We start from the raw sequence: 17,787 nt of genomic DNA, 5'->3' as shown, positions 1-17,787 counted from the left end.
ATATATATATATATATATATATAGTATATATATATATACAGGCAGTCCCCAGCTTACGATGGGTTCGGCTTACGACATTCCGAAGTTACAACGCTTTTCAATTATGTTTATCATAAATTATTTCCAGGGTTACGACGCCTACAACGCTGATCTGGCAGAAGAAATATGACTCCAAAAATGCAAAATAATCAATATTTGAAGGTTTTTGATGAAAAATGCAATAAGAATGCAGTTTCAGGACATGGTTTCAATGCACCCAAAGCATTAAAAGTAAGATTTTCTTATAATTTTTGACAATGTTCTGGCTTACAACAAATTTTTCGGTCTTACAATGCATCTCAGAAACGGAACCCCCGTCATAACCCAGGGACTGCCTGTATATATATATATATATATATATATATTATATATATATATATATATATATATATATATATATTATATATATATATATATATATATATATATATATATATATATATATATATATATATATATATATATTCTATATATATATACTATTATATATATATATATATATATCTATATATATATATATATATATATATATATATATATTTGCAGGAAATGCGTACCAGAACACCCCCATGTATAGTTAGAATCCACGAATGTTTAGAACCCCCTCTAAAATGCTTATAAACTCCTATCCTGAATGTTTGGAAACACCAAAGTATCCCTGAAAAGATCATCCTACATCAAATATACATTAAAATATCGTCCTATTGTGGTTCATATTAATCTTTGAAATATTATTGATACTGTTTTAAAGTAAATCATACATTTTATGGATATAAATACCTATGTGACGTACTGCATGAATTAGTTACATATATGAAAATAATCCAGTCCCTCCTAAGATTCAGTCTTGCACGTTTTCTTTCATACAATTACTATGTAAGAGGTCCAGTTTTTTTGTTTTTTTTTTTTTTTTTTTTTTTTACAAAGGAAGCAGTTGTATGTAAAATCATAAAAGATAGAAAGAACAAAATATGTATGAAACATTAAACAATTAATTTACACTAGTACAACATATGTAAATAGGGTACTCACCAGTGATGAATGTTGAATAAAGAAGATGATGATGAATTAGCCGTGCAGTCTGATGAATGATGATGAAGATATGACTGCACAGCTAAGTAGAGGAGTTACATATCCTCTGAGGGCGCCTCTTCACCTTCAGGAGGCACTTTGGGAGGCAGTGACTCGGGCGATTCAGGAGGCACTACTTCAGGCGATTCGGGAGGCTTTGGAGGGTCCTTCTTTGTTCGTATGATAAACATTGTGATTGGCAGCTGCTGCTGTTGCTTCTTCATGGGTGGTGAGGGCTTGATTATAGGGTTTCCAATGCTGTATCAAGAATATTAGAAAAACTTGAAGGAGCGTTCCATATAAGGATCCATGTTGCAACAAACTCTGGAGGTCATTTATCATTTTTTAACTTGGGGACAGGCGTTCCAAAGTCAGACCCTCCTCCTCCTCCTGTTTCCTTTCCTGAACCTGGAGTTTCTTCTTCCTCGCTGGCAGACTCATCAGCTCTTCCAAGTCCTGGTCTGTCAGGGGGTCAGAGTGGATCAATGAGCGTGCCAACTTCTTCCTCAGTGATATCGTCAAAGCCCTCACCACCATGAATTATTGCCTTATTCATAGCCGAATGCTGGATTTTCTGAGGAAAAAAGCCTGTATAATTATGGACACAGTCTGGCCACAACTTACTCTAGCAGGCTTTCAGGGTCTCCTTCATCTCATTTAGTGACCAGTCAATGACAGACAGACATGTGGGAATCATGAATTTACGCCAATAATCTTTCAGCGTAAATTCACTGGCACGGTCCATTGCATCAACAAGATGTTGGAGGGAGTTCCCGGTGTAGAGTACCTTGAAGGCACGGATGATGCCCTGACCCATAGGCTGGAGGAGAGAGGTGGTGTTGGGAGGGAGGAACTCAAGCTGGACTCCCTTGAAATAAAGATCAATAGGGTGGTTGTCCATTATGAGCAAGACCTTGAAGTTAATGTCCAAATCGGCCAGGTATTGCCTAACTTGAGGAGTAAAGCTCTGGTGGAGCCAGTGCTCCATAAGGACTTTGGTGACCTAGGCCTTGGGATTATGCATCCAGAAGACGGGCAGTAATGCCTTGTTATTGTTCTTAAGTGCCATGGGATTTGCAGCCTTGTAAATGAGGCCTGGTTTCAGCATAAAACCAGCTGCATTCCCGCACATCAGGAGGGTCACCCTGTCCTTTTATGCCTTTAATCCAGAGGCTTTAGATTCATCTTTCATAAGGTATGTCCTGGACGGCATTTTCTTCCAGAACAGGCCGGTTTCGTCCATATTGAACATGTTCTGGGTGATATCCTCTCCTTTATTGTTTTCATGAAGGCCTCTGGATATTTTGCAGCTGCCTCTTTGTCTGCAGATGCAGCTTCCCCATGCAGGGAAACAGACTTTAGGTGGAACCTTTTCTGGAACCGGTGGAACCTTCCTTTGCTCGCCTGAAATCCTTGGGGAGCTGAGGACAGTCCCGGTTGTGGCTCTTCTTCTTCCTCTTCCTCTTCCTCTTCCTCTTCAGGAGCTGGTTCTTCAAAGCCCAAAAATTCCAATGTCCATTCTTCATCGCCTTCCAGTGCCTCTATATCTTCGGCTTCGGCTTCCTCTTCCTCACCACCTTGTGAAGCAGTAGGAGTTGATAGCTGCTGGTAGAGCTGTCATGCTTTTTGGCGTATGATCTTGGAGTCAAGGGGCACGTTCTTCTTCCTGCAGTCCTTGACCCAGAACACGAGTGCAGATTCCATTTTCACGATGGTTTTGTCTCTCACTGTGGACACAGCCTGTGTGGTGCCATAGTATGTCATACTTACACTTTTCTTATGACATTTTCTTTTTTCTTTATGTATCTCACTTTGAAATGGCAGCCGACTGCGGCGTAACTTTTTCCCTCCTTCAACATATCGAGAAGTTTCACCCTCTCGTCGAGCTTCATTATGGTCTTCTTTCTTTTAGCTTCATGGCCAGAAGCCTTAGAAGGAGCAGGGTGCGTTTTAGGGGCCATTTTCGGCACGATGCACAGATATTTGCTGATGCGTAAACAAGAGCTTAGCGCTTACATTCGCATATACCCGTAACTTTCTGCGCAGTGAGGCTGCTTGGGTACTAGATGCGCGATACCCACAATTCCATCTCCGTGAAATGGGGCCAGGGTTCAACCAATCAACGCCAAGTGTACAGCCAATGAGCGACAAGGAAAATGAATGCTGCTCCTGGATTGGCTGCTGTGCAGACAACAGCCAAGAGCATTTTAAATATCATTTCGTTTGGATACTGCTCTAAGAAGGCGTCACGGTATCATATGATTGTTTATTTGGGGAAAGTTGGTTTGGGTAGAGCATCTTTTTAGAAAACCCAATTTTGTTACTGACATTTTGCTGTGTTTACATGAAAGTATTACAGAACTGTAATATTTGAAAATTAATAAAGCTATTTTCATCATAAAAATGTATTTTCATACAATGAACTTACCTGTCAGATATATACATAGCTAAGACTCCGTCGTCCCAGCTATGTATATATCTGCCAGGTAAGTATGTATGAAACTTTATTGTATTATAACAATATCATTTTGTCACGAAAATATACTTATTATGTACAGTGGTACCTCGAGATACGAAAGGCTCAACTTATGAAAAACTCGAGATACGAAAGCCAATACGAAAAATTTAACGGCTCTACATACGAAAAGTTTTCAAGATACGAAAGGTTTCTGAAAGTTCCCCGAACCACCGATAACAATTTTGAAACTCGCGCACCGCCATCTTAGTAGACTCGCCACCATCCTCCTGCTCTCCCATTAGTTCCTGATGCTAGTCACTGCCATGAGATCCTTCTCTCCTATTGGACAGCATCCCTCCCATCATGCATCTATGTACATATGTATACGTGGTGGCGTGCCTACCTAGTCCACTTCGTACCAGCATCGTTATCGTACGCACGCGGTATTCGTTTGGTCCAACGATTTCGTTTATTAATTTAACGTAATTCGTTAGTGATTTCGTTGCAGTATACTTATTATCGTGTTGCGCGAAAACTTTATTGTGTACTTATACGTAAATTACGTACAAGATAACGTTGAGTCATGGGTCCCAAGAAAGTTGAAATTCACGGAAAGAAGTGCATGCTCTCTTTGGAGACAAAGATGGTGATCATCAAGAAGTATAAAGCTGGTATGCGATTGAGTGTGATGATCGCCAAGGAATACGGCCGTAATCCGTCGACAATAGGCACCATCCTTAAACAGAAGGATGCCATCAGAGCAGCTACACCATCGAAGGGCATCACTATTTTGTCCAGCAAGAGGACCCACGTGCACAACGAGATGGAAAGGCTTCTTCTTGTCTGGATAAAAGACAAAGAAATCGCTGGCGATGTGGTAACGGAGACGGCAATCGCCCACAAGGCCAGCGCTATTTTCGGCGATTTGATTGCGCAGGCGGAAGACGACGGAGGGGAAGTGACTTCAACGCAAACCCCAGAGTTCAAGGCTTAGCATGGCTGGTTCGAGAAATTCCGTAAACGAACTGGCATCCATTCGGTGGTGCTTCATGGGGAGGCTGCCAGCTCAGACACGAAAGCGGCCGAAGCATTTAAGAAGACTTTCGACGAGATGATGACCAAGGAAGGCTACAGTTTCTCAGCAGGTTTTCAACTGTGATGAGGACTGGCCTTTTTTGGAAAAAAATGCGTTGTCGGACGTACATCACGGAGGAAGAGAAGAAGCTACCCGGGCATAAGCCTATGAAAGACAGGCTTACGGTCGCACTTTGTTCGAACCCCAGTGGGGATTGCAAGGTGAAGCCCCTACTGGTCTATCATTCCGAGACTCCTCGAGCCTTCAAGGCCCACAAAGTGCTTAAGGAGAAGCTTCCAGTGATGTGGAGGGCTAATGCAAAAGCCTGGGTAACGAGGCTTTTGTTCACACGAGTGGGTAAACTCTGTTTGTTTCGGCCCGCCACAGTGAAGAATTATTGGAAGAGAAGCGCCTCCCCCTGAAATGTCTGCTAGTGTTGGACAATGTCCGTCCCCACCCTCCTGGCCTCGAGGAAGATATCCTAGCGGAGTATTCCTTCGTCAAGATTCTTTTTCTTCCGCCCAACACCACCCCTCTCCTCCAGCCCGTGGACCAGCAAGTGATAGCGAACTTTAAGAAGCTGTATACGAAACATCTTTTAAAGAGATGTTTCGACATCACCGATACCACAAACCTCACCTTGCGTCAATTTTGGAAGGAACATTTCGACATCATCATTTGTATCCGACTCATCGACCAAGCTTGGCAGGAGGTTTCGAGGCGAACCTTGAATTTCTCATGGAGGAAACTCTGGCCTGATGCCGTATCCGCCCGAGACTTCGAGGGATTCGACGTGGGCGAAGCTGGTGCTGCAGAGTCTGAAACAGTTGGCGATCCCGAAACTGTTTTGGAACTAGATCTTGATGAGATCGTTGCATTCGGCAAGTTCATGGGGCTGGTTGTCGACGAGGACGACATCAACGACCTTCTCGAGGAGCACTGAGAGGAGCTTACGATGGATGACCTGAAGGAGTTGGAGGCCATGCAACATAACGTCATTCAAGAGGAATTCTCTAGCAGCGGCGAGGAAGAGGAGGAGGACCCTATGACAATGGCAGAAATTAAGGTTGTCCTAGCCGCTTTTCATAAAGTGCAATCGTTTATTAAAAAAAAGACACCCCGAAAAGGCTCACACAGGTCGTATGCTTGCGCAGTTCGATGACGTTTGCCTAAGTCGTTTCAGGAACATTGTGAAAAGTAGGGAGAAGCAATCTTCCTTGGATCGTTATTTTTTAAAGAGGCCTTTAGCATTAGCAGGAGTAAGCAAAAAGGAAGAACCAAGTGATAAAAAACAGAAAGTTGAAAGCAAAAAGGAAGAACCAAGTGATAAACAGAACATTGAAAGTGGTAATGAAGAATTGAAATTCTGTAAAAAAAAAAAAAAAAAAAAAAAAAGCCTACATAAAAGTAAAAAAAAGTTAAAAATCAAAAAAAGAAAAAATTTTTTAATTTTAGTTTTTTGTAAAGTTAAGTGTTACAGTTTTGTTAATGTGTTTCATAAATTTTAGTTTATGTATGTTTTCCTTACATTTTTTTGTGTTTTCGTAAAGTTAAGTGTACGTACGTATCTGCCGTTTGTCCTCCTCCTCCTCCTCTGCCGCCACTTTCGGAGATAGCCTCACTCGAAAGGTAAGCTTCCACATTTTACGTACGGTATTTCTTGTATACCATGTACACTAATACACTTTATTTACAGGTTATTTTGCATTTTGTTATTAATTTAGGTATTGAATGGTCCAAATTGTTGTAGTATTTCATTGTTTATAGGTCAATTTAGCTTTATTATGAAAATTTACTGGGTGTTTTTGGAGGGCTTGGAACGGATTAGCCATTTTACATGTAAAATGTGGTCCAAGATACGAAAACCTCATGATACGAAGGGCGCCTCGTAACGGATTAATTTCGTATCTCGTGGTACTACTGTACATATAAAAGAAAAATGCACGTATATGTACTGCGTGCCGCAGACAGAAAATATGTACCTTTTTACATATAGGTAATCATTGTCTTACAAATTTTGGACATGGTCTGCATACTTTTATTATCGTCCTAAAACATTACATACATAAATTTAGAAATCATCTTAAAACATTTCATAAAATGTACAGTCTGCACAATGCGTACCCAATTGACCCAATGTGTATGTATATAAGTTCAATGGTCTCTCGTGTGTGCGTTTGTTACGGTACGATATACAAACCATCGGTCCTTTACAATAGGAAGGTAACTAGCGGCAGCTGGACGGTCGTAAGCTTCGAACAAGGGAGTTCGGTAGTTAACTGCTTGTCCGACAGTGCGCGCACCGCGCGACTGGGAGGTGAAGAGCCACTTTTGCTTTCGGCCTTGTGGTGTGAGGACGTGCTCGCCATGGCGCTCTGCCCGCTTCATCGTCGTATGCTTTATTGGATTATTGTGATTTATTCTACTACTGGTTTGTTTGTGTATGAAAGTAAAACTGTAATTACTGCTTTTGATTTTTCATATAATTGTGATTGTGTATCATGGATCAAGGATTGGATCAATCTCCGCGCCCCCACATCAACCGGCGACTGTGCCCTGGGGTGGGAGGCTGCAAATGTGGAAAATTCAGGTCCTTTCCCGAAATAGATCCTCATGTCCTTTGCGCTCGGTGCCGAGGGCGGGAATGCTCTCGGGCCGAGCCTTGTGATATATATTTTGATTGGTCGGAGATGCAGTGGGGGTTGTACGAGGGCAGGAAGAAGCGAAGGCCTGCCAAGGAGTCGTCGGAAAACTCTCCCGCGACTCCTTTGGTAACCGATACTTCATCTACTTTCTTGCCCCCTGCTCAGCTCCCACGTATGGCACCTTCCCCTTCGGGGGTGTATCGAGGTCCTTCTCTTCGCCTGAATCCGTCGAGCATAGAGAGGAGGGCGCTCGGTACCCCGCCATGTACAGTTGTATTCGGGGTCTTCCGTTCGTTTGGGGTCGGGCTCGTCTCCCCCCCCCCGTGCGAGGGGGAACCCCTCCTGTGTACCTGACTCTTACTTTCGTAGGTGCTTCTGCTGTGGGGGATGACCTTGGACAGGTGTGGGCGTCATTGGGACTGCAGGGCGTGCCGAGTATCCAGGGGCTGCTCCATCATTTGGCGGGGTCTGGGACGGTCACCCATGGAGTGGTGACCACAACCACCACCACTATCTCTACTCCAGGGTACGCCGCCCCTCCTCACCTGGTATATACCCCCCACGTGATGTCAGTGACTCCTACAGCCTCCGTGCAGGGGCCGATTGCTGCCGTACCGAGGAGGGGCGTGCCGCCGCCGCCTGGGTTTGTCGTGCTGCCTCCCCCGGACTTCCGCTGCCCAAAGAGCTTGCCCCTGGACTTGCCGCCGGTATCCAGGATGTCGCTGGCTGCTGCTGCCCCGTCTCCTGGCCTACCTGTGCTACCTGCCGTACTTGCCGCTGATGCTGTGCTGGCTGTTCCTGCTGTTCCTGCCGCTCCTGCCATTCCTGCTGTTCCCGCTGTTCCCGTACCTGCCGATGTCATCCCAGTCCATGGTGTTGCTGCCCCAGACGCTGGTCTGTCCGGACAGGTGCAGCCGGGCCCTGTTGCTTCGGCAACAGCAGCCCCGGCTCCATCCTGGATGGCTGATCTCACATCTGTCCTGAGGAAGCTGATGAAGAAGAAGAGGAAGAGGAGGAAGGTGTCATCACTGTCTTCATCGTAGTCTTCATCGTCTGCAGCCGCCTCTTCCCCTTCGACTTCCAAGGGTACCCAGCCGTGGAAGAAGAAGGCTGCCTCCACCCCTCCTAAGAAGGCTCCTTCGGGAACTTCTCAGGGCCTGTCCCACTCAGGTGGGACGGGGGGTCCTTCCGCTGGTCCTCCTGCTCCTTCGGGAATAGGGCCTGTCTCTCCTTCCGCAAGGAAGAAGAAGACGGGGACCAGAGGGGTACCGGCTAACACCGGTACTTCCTCGCCTGGTGCTAGAGGTTCTGCCGCTACACCAGGTTCCGTCTCTGCCTCTTGTTCGCGAGAGGTACCGAGTGTATGGTCACCCACTAGTGGCCATGCAGCCAAGAACTAGACGCAGGAGCGGAAGGCTGGCGAGAGCCGCTCAGGTGACTCTCGCCAGGCCAGCGGCCGCTCTCATAGCAACCAGCCGGTTACCTGGGTTGACCTGACGGTCCCAGACCAGCCATGGGCTGAGGCTGGGAAGAGGTCCCCCGATCGCTGGCGCCAGTGGTTCGACGCGCCGTGAGGAAACGCACCGGTCTCACCGCGACAGTGCAGACGAGTAAGGGGACCAGCAGCAGTTCCTCTGACGCATGAGATCGGAGCCGCTGTTCTCGGTCCAGCAGCTCTCCCCAGGGGAGCGGCGCGACCAGGCCTGCAGCTCGATCCCCACCACGGTTTGGTGATTGCCTGCAGCCCTCCAAGCACACCGGTTCTGCCGGTGAGCGAGGAGGGAGTGTCAGGTCTTCCTCTCCTGTACCTTCAACTTCCTCGGGTTACACCGGGAAGGGCGAGGCACCGAGGAGTGATCGTGAGGGGCGCGCCCTGCATGATCCCGTCACGACGCCGTATGTACCAGGCACAGTCTTAGGATCGACCAGGTCCTACACGCAAGTGACAGGAGGAGACCGAGAGGGGTCTGTCGCCGTTCCCCCCTCCTGAAGGGGGAGGGTCTCGAGAGTCGCTCTTGTTCGAGGGACTTGACGGTCCAACTCCACAAGATGCCGTCACTCCGGAGATCCAGAGGAACTTTGCCGAGGTTAGTGCGCTGATTCGTCAGCACAACGACCTCGAGGAAGGATCCCCTCTTGATTTGAGACTGCCTTGACGAAGTTATGCATTTTCAGCTGACTGCTGAAAATGCATAGCGGGCAAGAGGGCTTTCGAACTGGGAGAAATATCCCCCAGTTCGAATCCAAAAGTCTCAATTTTCCTCTTACTTAAATTTATTTCCACTCTTCTACTATCTTTAACTCAGTTGCTCAACCTAGCTGTCCCCCCCCTCTTCACTAAAACCTTCTTACAGGTTGGGCAGGGGCTGGGCTTTTTTTGCATTGGCTCTTTCTTGATCCAAATGGCAGAGACTGTAGAGGTTTGGTCCGCCTCTCGAGTATGTTTGGACCCTGAGGATGTGATATGATTTCATAGCAATATCCATCGGTGGGGCGGAACTACCTATGGGGGACTAGCCTGCGGAATCCGGGGAGGTATAGTCTCTACGGTAGGACTCTCGGCATTCTTTCCGGTGTGCCCTCTATTGTAACATGAATGGGGATGATTGCATACTAGTTATTTGCCCTCAGTCCTATCAAGCAGGTTTTGCTTTACACTTGAGCCACTCATGTTATGGTAGAGCTATCCCTTCGGGGTAGGGTAGGGAGTGGACATATGGGAGTCAGTCTCTGCTGAGTGTCTTTGGTGAGAGAGGGGTTGGTGTGGGGGGCCTGGTTTTCTGCCTGATTTGCAGTAGGTTTTTCAAATTTCTGCTGAAGGATTTATGAATAACGACCTATGATAAACTCCCCCGTACAATGCGACCTCTTGACACTACCCTCCTCTTCGACCTCTGGCACGGACAAGGACAATCCTATAGAAAATTCAGTTGTACAAAAGACGACCCATGACAAGACCTTGAATGTGGCTATGGAAAGTTCTAGCAGTGGTGAGAGAATCCTTTATGTTGATAATCTCTCCTCAGACTTCAATTGTTTTACGTTTATGGAAATGTTTGGAAGGTTTGGTGAAATTAAAGTCATAAAGTATTGTGAAACTAAAGATTTTGCATTTTGGAGGGTTTGGATTGAGTTTACAACTCATAATAATGCCATGAATGCTTTCAAGTGCTCAACTAAGGAAAACTTAAAATGTATGTTAATTTATAAAATGCCCCAGAATATTGAAGTTGATTCCTTTTATCCAGCAAGAGTCAGTCAGGAAACTACAGATGGGAAATGTAAGGTGAGGACATCTTTACCTGCCCAGGTGGCTAATTGTTTCTACAAAATCAGAATTTTGCAATCTTTTCCACTTCAGGAAACATTTGAGAACATTGGCAGGAACAATGACCACTCTGATATTACGAGGTTTGGAAAGAATAGTTTTTTGGTTCATGCTAAGTCTTATAGACAGGTCACATGATCTCTACGTTGAAAAATACTGATATGATAAAAGAGGTCAAACCACACTATAGTTTTAGTTATGCCAAGGGAGTTAGTATTTAGTCAACGACCCTATATGGAACTGCCTGACGAGGAATTGCTGGAAATGTGCGATGATAAAGTGTGGAAGATTTTCAAGGTTCCAAGATCAAGAATGATTATTTTCACTTTTAATAATGATCAAGTTCCTGATTATATATATGTTGACAAGGAGAGATTTCGTGTTAGACCTTTTAAGCATAGACCACTCCAATGTTTCATGTGTTTTGGATATGGTCACTCGGCAAAGGTATGTACTAGGAGCCAGCTATGTTCTGCCTGCTCCTTAAAAAAGCATGAAGGCGAATGTACTACCCCAGTATTATGTATAAATTGTAAGGGAAATCATAATGCAAGGCATAAAAGGATGTGAGTCATTTAAAAAAGAAGTGTTAGCCATAGAGAAAGCTCATGCTGAACATCTAAGTATTAGCCAGGCAAAAAGACTTGTTTCCAAGACCTCAATATAGTGAAGTAGTAAAAAGTGGAAAATCTAATATAAAAGATCTATCTAGAATACCAACTTCAAAGTCAAAGCTTCAGCTATCCCCTTCTGAGCTCGAAGTACATCAGCATCTCCGCCTTCATCCATGAAGGCCCTTTGTCCCCTCCCGATGGGCCTCCTCTGGGCTTCTGGGAGGTCTCTCGGGCTTCTAATGTAGAAGCCTCACAGGCAGCCTCGCTGCCTGATCTGGGCATGTCCCAGAATGACACCTTGATCAGTGCACCTCATAAGGCTCAGGTGCACGCTGCAGAGATGGTGCCTCTTAGAAATAAGAGACCCCGTACTCCATCATCATCTCCACCTATATCCCCACACCATAGTAGGGTTCCCAAGAGAGGAAATAGCAGGTCTCTTGAGGATCTGCCTAGTTCCTCTTTGAAACAAAGACCAAGACCAAGTCTTTCCAGACCAGCCCAAAAAAAAAAAAAAAAAAAAAAATCTAATAGTAAATAATGGCTCTATGTCAGTGAACATAAGAGGTTTTCCCATTCCAACAGTGAACAGGTCCGGGTCCTTTTCAAGGAGCATAATTTAGCTGCCCTTTGTTTGCAAGAGACTAAACTTGGTAATGTTTCTCCTAATTGTGGACAAAACTTTATTTTTCACAGATCTCCACCACCTGTAGGTGAACGTGCTCATGGCGGTACATGTATTATTGTGGCCAAGTCATTACCACAAAAAGTTATCAAATTAGACTCCATACTGCAAGCTTGTGCAACACAGATTTTCATCAATAAATGGGTCACTCTGTGCTCTATCTAGAACCTGGCCTAGAAACTCGATTGGTGGACAGAGCTGGCAATCCAAGACAGTTAGAAGGTTGAAGATTTGCAATCACTTTTAGACCAACTACCTCAACCTTTCATTCTGATGGGGGATTTTAATGCAAACATACTTTGTGGGGGGAAGGTAGGTGTGATCACCGTGGTCTTATAATTGAAAGATTAATAGATTGCAATGATGTAGTTTTAATGAACGACGGTTCTCCTACAAGGTTTGATGTAGCCCATAACTCTAGTTCAGCAATTGATCTTACAATATGTTCGTCGTCATTACGATTAGACTATAAGTGGTCAGTGGATGAAAATCTCTATGGGAGCGACCACTATCCCATCCATCTTAAGTATGATTACAAAATACACCCTCCCCATCTTTACCCAAGTGGAAGATAAAGGAGGCAGATTGCGCTGTATGAAAAATCTACCAAAGTCAATCATAAAGGCGGCCAATGAATTTCCTTGCCCCTCAGCTGCCTACGAATATCTTGCTAGTATAATGATTGGAGGGGCAATGATGTCAATTCCTAAAACATCAGGGAAACCCCGTCGTCCACTGGTACCTTGGTGGAATAGTAAATGTGCCTTGAGTAGGAAAATTGCAAGAGCCCATTACAAGCGATATCGAAGGCGTCCTGTCTTAGTTAATAGAATAATATACAAGAGAAACCTCGCCAAACAAAGCAAGTCTTTAAAGAAGCAAGGAGGGAATCCTTCATCAAGTACCATATCAGAATTAAAGTATAACTCGCCACTTTCTCTGGTTTGGGATAGAATCCGTAAATTACTAGGGAAATTTTCCCCTGCTCCTTTACCTATTTTGAAAATCAACTTGGTAGTTATATCGGATGCAAGAGAGGTGGCAGAGGCCTTTGCTCGGCACTTTTTCAAGCATTTCAAGCCACAGTCACTACTCCCCTGAATTTCGCAATATTAGAAACATGACTATAGTTAATCCGCCTGTTGTTCAAATTCTGAGGCATATAACCTTCCATTTAGTATTGTCGAATTCGAATATGCCTTATCTTTGTCCTCTCCAACATCACCTGGAGAAGATGATATTATTATGCAATGATTTCTCACTTACCTCTGGAGTCAAAAAAATTCTTTGTCGATGTTTTAAACGAATTCTGGTGCTCAGGGACTTCATATAAGTTGTGGAAAAACTCTGTTATAGTTCCTTTTTTAAAACCCGGAAAGGACCCTAGTCATCCCAAAAGTTATAGGCCTATTGCTCTTACCAGCTGTGTCTTCAAGATTTATGAACGAATGGTGAATTTTTCGTCTGATATGGTTATTAGAAACAAAGAACCTGTTGTCGATGAGGCAATTTGGATTTCTTTCGCAAGAATAGAAGTACATTGGAATCCCTTATTATGTCTCACACGTGAGATTCAGAATGCTTTTACAGTCCAAAATCAAACAATTGCCGTGTTCTTTGATCTGGAAAAAGCATTTGATACTACTTGGAGGGTTGGTATTTTAATGCAGCTGGTTGAATGGCGTATTGGTGGCAATATGTTTAATTTTGCCAAAGACTTCCTGTCTGACCGGTACCTTAAAGTTAGAATTGGCTCTACCTTCTCATCAGAGTATCTTCAGGAAGAAGGCATTCCACAAGGGAGTGTGCTTAGTCCAACCTTTTTTAATGTTTTTGGCCATTAATGGTTTTACTTGAACATCTCCCTGTTGGAGTAACTGGTCAAGCATTCGCGGATGATATTGTTATAGTCTGTAGTAGAGCTACTGCAGTTGAAGCTTGTACTAAAATTCAGTTTGCAATTAATGCTGCTACTTCCTGGGCTAATAGTAAAGGTTTCAAATTTTCTGCAGAAAAAACTAAAGCTATACGTTTTTGCAGAACACGAAGAAGGGAAGAGATTCCAACCTTATTTTTAGAAGGTCTATCTTGCTTTATGAAGATAAAGTCAAATATTTAGGAATTATTTTTGACAAAAATTGACTTTTGCTGAACATATAAATGAGACTGTAGTAAATGTTAAACAGCGGTGCAATATTCTTAAAGTTGTTAGTAAACCTGAATTTTGGAGCAGACCGTACTACTTTATTAAGAATTTATCAGGCACTATGCTTGAGTAAGATTGATTATGGATCTCAGGTTTATGGCTCTGCATGTAAGACTTGTTAGGTAAGCTGGATGTAGTACACAATATGGCATTGCGTATTTGTACAGGTGCTTTTAAACGTCTCCTGTTGAGAGCCTTTATGTAGACTCTGGTTTTCTTCCTCTTTTCATTCGGAGGGAGGAACAAGGTCTCCGATATTTGTCAAGAGCACTAACCTCTCAATCTAATCCAAATTTTTAAGTATATAAAACATCCTGTTGACAGAGCACCAACTAAACCTACATTGCCTAAGCCCCTTGAAGTTAGATTAAACATAAGTGCGAGAGAGGTAGGCCTTATTCCTCCACTGGTTATGGAAACTACATTTTCTAAATTCCCTCCTTGGTGTAGGCCTCCTTTAGATATTTGCCAAGTTACAGACAACAAAAGATCAGCTCAAGTGTTCAGCTTAAAAGTAGCTTCTTGGCCCATGTTTCTGAGCATAGTACTCGATTGCTGTATATACAGATGGATCAAAATCAGCAAATGGAGTTGGATGTTCTGTCATCGTCGGTGAGAAGAACAATTACAAAAGCCTCCCTATTAAATTTCTCAATTTTTAATGCAGAGATTTTTGCTATTTTTAGCGTTTTGAAATTTTATTTTTAGTACAGGTAGCACTGGGGACTCGTATATTATTTATTGTGATTCCCAGAGTTCCCTAGCTGCACTCCAGAAGTTGACGCCATCTAATCAACTCGTCCAAGAGGTGCAGGATTGGCTGGTCCTCCTGCATTCTCGAAAACGCATCAGTGTGAAGTTTTGTTGGGTTCCCTCGCATGTGGGAATTCGTGGTAACGAGCTGGCTGATACAGCCGCTAAGCAGGCAGCTTCCTCCCGGGCTTCCCACTCTGTGAGGGTTCCCTGTGAAGATTTTAAACTTTTTATTAAATCATTTTGTAGGACTAGTGGCAGAATCACTGGTCCAACTTGAATAGTAATTTAAAGCTGAATCGATCAGACCTTCTGTTCATCCCTGGTCACCTTCTGTTGGGATGGATAGAAGATCTAGTATAGTTTTAACACGCTTGCGTATAGGGCATACTTTTTTAACTCACCGGTATCTTTTAACTAGTGGAGCAGAGAGGCAGGTTCCTCAATGCTCCAATTGTAATGTTGACATTACAGTGAGGCATATATTTGTTGACTGTCCTCTTTATTTTAATCATAGACGTCGGTTTGGTTTCACCAACAAACCTTTGTCAGATATTTTAGGAGAGGGTGCTCCCGTAGAAGAGATTTTTAAATTTCTTAAGGAAATCCATTTGTTTTTAATGATATTTAATTGAGTATTTTATAATGAAGTTTTTTTAAAATAATTTTTATTTTGGGAAATTATGTATACCTTTTTAGTAAATATATTTTGTTGATATATATGCGCTGAATGGCCTTTGGCTCCGGCGCGTGGCAAATGGCCACAAAATTTATAAATTCAATTCGAGGAAGGATCGCCGCTCCCACCTTCCGAGCCCACGTCCCGGCTCGAGTCGTTTTGGGGTCCGAAGAGGGAACCCAAACCGACGGTGGGTCTGCCGCGATCAGAGCTTGCCGACTCTGTTCTAGACCAGGTGGAGTCTCTCGCCTCTGGACAGGAGGGTTTGCTGAAATCTGGCAGTCATCCAGCTACTTCCTCCTCCTCTACTGCGACAGCGGCGTTTCTTCTACGTGCCCTCGGAGGATCCAATGCCACCCAAACAGGTGAACCCGGAGTTAGCCAGGCTAACGCCGGGTTCACCTGTTTGGGTGGCATTGGATCCTCCGAGGGCACGTAGAAACGCCGCTGTCGCAGTAGAGGAGGAGGAAGTAGCTTGGATGACCTGCCAGATTTCAGCAAACCCTCCTGTCCAGAGGCGAGAGACTCCACCTGGTCTAGAACAGAGTCGGCAAGCTCTGATCGCGGCAGACCCACCGTCGGTTTGGGTTCCCTCTTCGGACCCCAAAACGACTCGAGCCGGGACGTGGGCTCGGAAGGTGGGAGCGGCGATCCTTCCTCGAGGTCGTTGTGCTGACGAATCAGCGCACTAACCTCGGCAAAGTTCCTCTGGATCTCCGGAGTGACGGCATCTTGTGGAGTTGGACCGTCAAGTCCCTCGAACAAGAGCGACTCTCGAGACCCTCCCCCTTCAGGAGGGGGGTGGGGGAACGCGACAGACCCCTCTCGGTCTCCTCCTGTCACTTGCGTGTAGGACCTGGTCGATCCTAAGACTGTGCCTGGTACATACGGCGTCGTGACGGGATCATGCAGGGCGCGCCCCTCACGATTCACCTCCTCGGTGCCTCGCCTTCCCTTGGTGTAACCCGAGGAAGTTGAAGGTACGGGAGAGGAAGACCTGACACTCTCGCCGGGTGTGTGTCTGCAGCAGCTCCTGTCAGAGAACCTCTGGTTCTCGGAGCAAGAGGCACTAGGCCTGGAATCTACCGCTATGGCAGCTTTCCAGGCCGTCTCCTGGTTAGACCTGTGGTCCTTCACAGTGTCGAAAGTCGCAGCCACCTCCGGGAGTATTTCTCCTGAAGATGACTCGGCTTCAGGAGAGACTGCCAGTCTGGAGGAAGGGCCATTTCCTTCCTTGCCCGTCAGATGGTAAACCGGTGGGCCAACCTGGTACTTCGCTGTAGGGACGCAGTCCTTACCCGAGTATCCAGGTCGGCCGGGCGTGAGGCGGCACTTGGACTACGAAACGGACCAGTGCGGAATTCCTCCTCTCTCTTCCCAGGAGAGATGGTGGACGCTGCGGTGGAAAGGCGGCGCACTGATGACAGCGACTGCTTAGTACACCAGGCAGTCTCAAAGGCTTCTGGGCAGCCTCAAGCTACTGCGACCAAACCCAAGTGTTTGGCTAGCGCTTCCTCAGCTGCTAAGACAGTTGCCCCGTCGAAGCCCCGAGGAAAGACTCTGACTTCAACTTCTGCTAAGGGAGGTTGTCATCAGCCCCCCTCCCAGCCCTCCTTCTCACGAGGGGGGACTGGGAAGAAGTCGAAGAAAGGCGGGAAGCAACGCTAGGGACGGCGTTCCCCCTCACCTGCTGCTGGAAGTGGGGGGTGTGCCTGGCGAGCCATTGGGCAACATGGCAGCGCTACAGTGCCGAGTCCTTCGGGAGGGATATCTCTACCCTTCGAATCTCAGCCACCCCTCACCATCCACCCCGGTCCATCTTCAAACATACGTCCCGGATCATCAAAGGACGTAGCTCTACGACAGGAGATCAAGACCGTGATGAGCAAACGAGCTGTAGAGATCGTCAGGGATCAATCACCGGGCTTCTACAGTCTCCTTTTCCTGGTGGAGAAGTCTACGGGGGGCTGGCGCCCGGTGATAGATCTCTCTCCTTTGAACCGTTTCGTTCGCCAGACTCGGTTCAAGATGGAGACGGAGCGTTCCGTGCTCGACTCCATCAGGGAGAACGATTTCATGCTTTCAGTGGATTTGAAGGATGCGTATTTCCAGATACCCGTCCATCAATCCTCCAGGAGTACCTCTGCTTCATCCTCGACGGGACGGTGTACCCATTCAGGGACCACTTTGCTCTTCGGTCTCTTCAACCGCACCCACAGGTAGTTCACACGAGT

The 17,787-nt window shown here is 45.5% G+C and overlaps 1 protein-coding gene across 1 annotated transcript in view; it reads right to left on the bottom strand.

The window, feature by feature from the left end:
- Positions 1-17,787, bottom strand: part of LOC135204649 (tigger transposable element-derived protein 1-like) — a gene marked incomplete at its 5' end in the record, with an annotated part of 265,628 nt that overhangs the window by 170,131 nt on the left and 77,710 nt on the right.

The sequence above is a fragment of the Macrobrachium nipponense genome, chromosome 47 (assembly GCF_015104395.2).
Source record: "Macrobrachium nipponense isolate FS-2020 chromosome 47, ASM1510439v2, whole genome shotgun sequence".
Taxonomy (NCBI): domain Eukaryota; kingdom Metazoa; phylum Arthropoda; class Malacostraca; order Decapoda; family Palaemonidae; genus Macrobrachium; species Macrobrachium nipponense.
Note: the sequence above shows the minus strand (reverse complement) of the source record. Positions and strands in the feature narration are given on the sequence as shown.